This window comes from Octodon degus, unplaced genomic scaffold (genome assembly GCF_000260255.1).
Source record: "Octodon degus isolate 3935 unplaced genomic scaffold, OctDeg1.0 scaffold00005, whole genome shotgun sequence".
Taxonomy (NCBI): Eukaryota; Metazoa; Chordata; class Mammalia; order Rodentia; family Octodontidae; genus Octodon; species Octodon degus.
Genome location: NW_004524581.1, coordinates 13,214,022 through 13,217,048, shown reverse-complemented (window position 1 = coordinate 13,217,048; position 3,027 = coordinate 13,214,022). Strand labels below are relative to the sequence as shown.

The 3,027-nt window shown below is 46.6% G+C and overlaps 1 pseudogene; it reads left to right on the top strand.

Annotated features, from left to right (window-relative positions):
- Positions 1–663: 663 nt before the first annotated feature.
- LOC101572455 lies at positions 664–1,995 on the top strand (annotated as a pseudogene).
- The last annotated feature ends 1,032 nt before the right edge of the window (positions 1,996–3,027 follow it).

Below are 3,027 nucleotides of genomic sequence, written 5' to 3'. Positions count from 1 at the left end.
TTGTCCTGCTGGCTTTTCTGACAAACTCGGTTATTATTTTTTTTTAATCTTTTATTTATTTATTTGGTACAGGGTCTCACTACGCAGCTCAGACTTGTAGTGATCCTTCTGTCTCAGTCTCCCCAGCGCTAGGATTACAGGCATGTCTGGTTTCTGTGGTTGGCTAGGGGTGGGGCTGACTTGGCATGCAGTAATAGGGATCAAACCTGGGTCCTTGCACTTGCCAGGCAGGCACTTAGACCATTGAGCTATCTCCCCAGTCTGAACTTGGCTATTTTTGTGAAAGAAGGAGCTCCAGACCTCATTGCTGAGGATGGCTACGGTTCACTTTAGGGGAGCGCTGGTCTTCACCTTGAGCATCGCTTCCTGGCTCTGGAGGGGGAAGATGGTGCACACCTGTCTTCTGGAGAAGCTTGTCACATTGGCTTTCCTAATTAAAACTCAGCTTTCCTCATCACTGGAGGAGCTCAGAACCTCACTGTTGCTGAGAATGGCTGTGGTACTTTTGTGGGAGGTTCTGGTGCTTACTTTGAGCACTAAGGGACTAACAGCAAGAATAACTTCTAAATGTGTAGTATTTTTCAGGCTTTGAGGCTAAGCAGTTTTTATGCATTATCTCATTTGAGTCTCAAAAATCACCCCTGAGAGACAGGGAGAGGAAGGCAGCAAGATGGTGTTGGAAAGTACTATGGTTTGTGTGGACAACAGTGAGTATATGCTCAATGGCGACTTCCTCCCTGTTTGGCTGTTGGTGCAGCAGGACGCTGTCAACATCGTGTGTCACTCAAAGACCCACAGCAACCCTGAGAACAATGTGGGCCTCATCACACTGGCCAAGGACTGTGAAGTGCTGACCACCCTCACCCGACACTAGCTGCATCCTCTCCAAGCTCCACACAGTCCAACCCAAGGGCAAGATCACCTTCTGCACTGGTGTCCGCATGACCCACCTGGCTCTGAAGCACAGGCAGGGGAAGAATCACAAGATGCGCATCATTGCCTTTGTGGGGAGCCCTGTGGAGGACAATGATAAAGATTTGGTGAAACTGGCTAAGCGCCTTAAGAAAGAGAAAGTGCTTAGTTTTTTTTTTTTTTTTTTTTTTAATTTATTTGTGTGTGTGTGTGTGTGTGTGTGTGTGTGTCCAGCTCAGCCCACCAGAGGGCGGGGCTGGCTGGCATGTGGTGCTGGGGGATTGAACTGCGGTCCCTGTGCTTTGCTAAGCTTGTTCTAAGTAGGTGCTTTAGACCACTGAGCCATCTCACCAGCCCAAGAAAGAGAGAGTGAATGTTGACATTATTAATTTTGGGGAAGAGAAGGTGACCACAGAGAAGCTAACGGCCTTTGTAAACACACTGAATGGCCAAGATGGCACTGGTTCTCAGCTGGTGATAGTGTCTCCTGGGTCCAGCCTGGCTGATGCACTAATTGGTTTTCCCATTCTGGCTGGCAAGGGTGGTGCCATGCTGTGGCTTTGAATTTGAAAGAGATACCAGTGCTGATCCTGAACTGGCCCTGGCCCTTCATGTTTCTATGGAAGAGCAGCAGCAGAGGCAGAAGGAGGAGACCTGGCCGGCAGCCTCAGCCTCTGCAGCTGAGGCTGAAATCGCTACTACCGGGACCAAAGACTCAGACAATACCCTGCTGTTGAAGATGACCATCAGCCAGCAGGAGTTTAGCTGTACTGGGCTTCCTGACCTAAGAAGTATGATGGAGGAAGAACGGATCACTTATGCCATGCAGATGTCCCTGCAGGGAGCAGAGTTTGGTCAGGCAGAGTCAGATGACATGGTGTCAGTTCAGCCATGGACACCTTCGAGCCAGCCAAGGAGGAGGATGATTATGACGTGATGCAGGACCCAGAGTTCCTTCAGAGCGTCCTAGAGAACCTTCCAGGCGTGGATCCTAACAATGAAGCCATCCAAAATTCCATGGGCTCCCTGGCCTCCTAGGTCACGAAGGATGGAAAGAAGGACAAGAAAGAGGAAAAAAAGTGAGACTGGAGGGAAAGGGTAGCTGTGCTTGCCTCGGGGATTTTGCGGGGGAAGGGCAGGATGTAGGGTTAGGTGTGTCCTCTGCAACCCTTACAGCCTAAATAAAGCTTAGCAAGGATTTTTCCTTTTAAAAAAAAAAAAAATCACCCTATAAGAAAGGTACTGTTATTTCCCCCATTTTGTAGATGAGGACCGGGGCTTAGATAAGAAAAGTTGAGTGGTTCCAGTGGCAGGACTGGGAACCAGTCTTGCCTTGCCCTTTTTTTCCTCCTTCCCTCCCTTATTTCTTACTTAATTTCTTCCGCCCTTCTCTCCTCCCTCACTATCACAACACTTTGATTGACCTGTAACTTGCATCAGCTCCGTAAGTAACAGCTGTGTATACACCAGCCTGACTGGAGCATTTCCCTTGGCTCTCTAAGTTTCTTCCTTTCCCTTTCCAACCCTCAAAGTAACCAACTTTCTATCTGTTCCCACAGATTAGTTTTGCATATTCTTGAACTTTTATGCATGGAATCATATCCTTGTGTCTGACATAGACTGTCTGAGATTTGTGTACATTGTATCAGCAGATTGTTCTTTTGTTATGTTTTTAATTTTTAAAACTCTTCCTTTTTTTCTGAGTACCAGTCCATTTTGTGACTATACCAACTTATCCATTCCCCTGTTATTGAGTACTTGGAGTTTTTCCAGTTTTAAGCTATTTTATTTATTTACTTATTAGTCTTTTTTTAAGACAGGCTTTGTGGCTGGGCATATGGCTCAGTGACATAAGTTCCTGCCTAGCAAGTGCAAGGTCATAAGTTTGATCCCCAGTACAAAAAAAAAAAAAAAGATAGGGTTTCACTGTGCAGTTCAGACTGGGCTTGAGCTCACTTTTCAACCCAGGCTGATCTAGAACTCACGATGATCCTCCTGCCTCAGACTTCCAAGTGCTGGGATTATAGGGGTGCACCACCAAGCAATTTTATTTTTTTTTAGTTTATTTATTTATGTGTGTGTGTGTGTGTGTGTGTGTGTGTGTGTGTGTGTGTG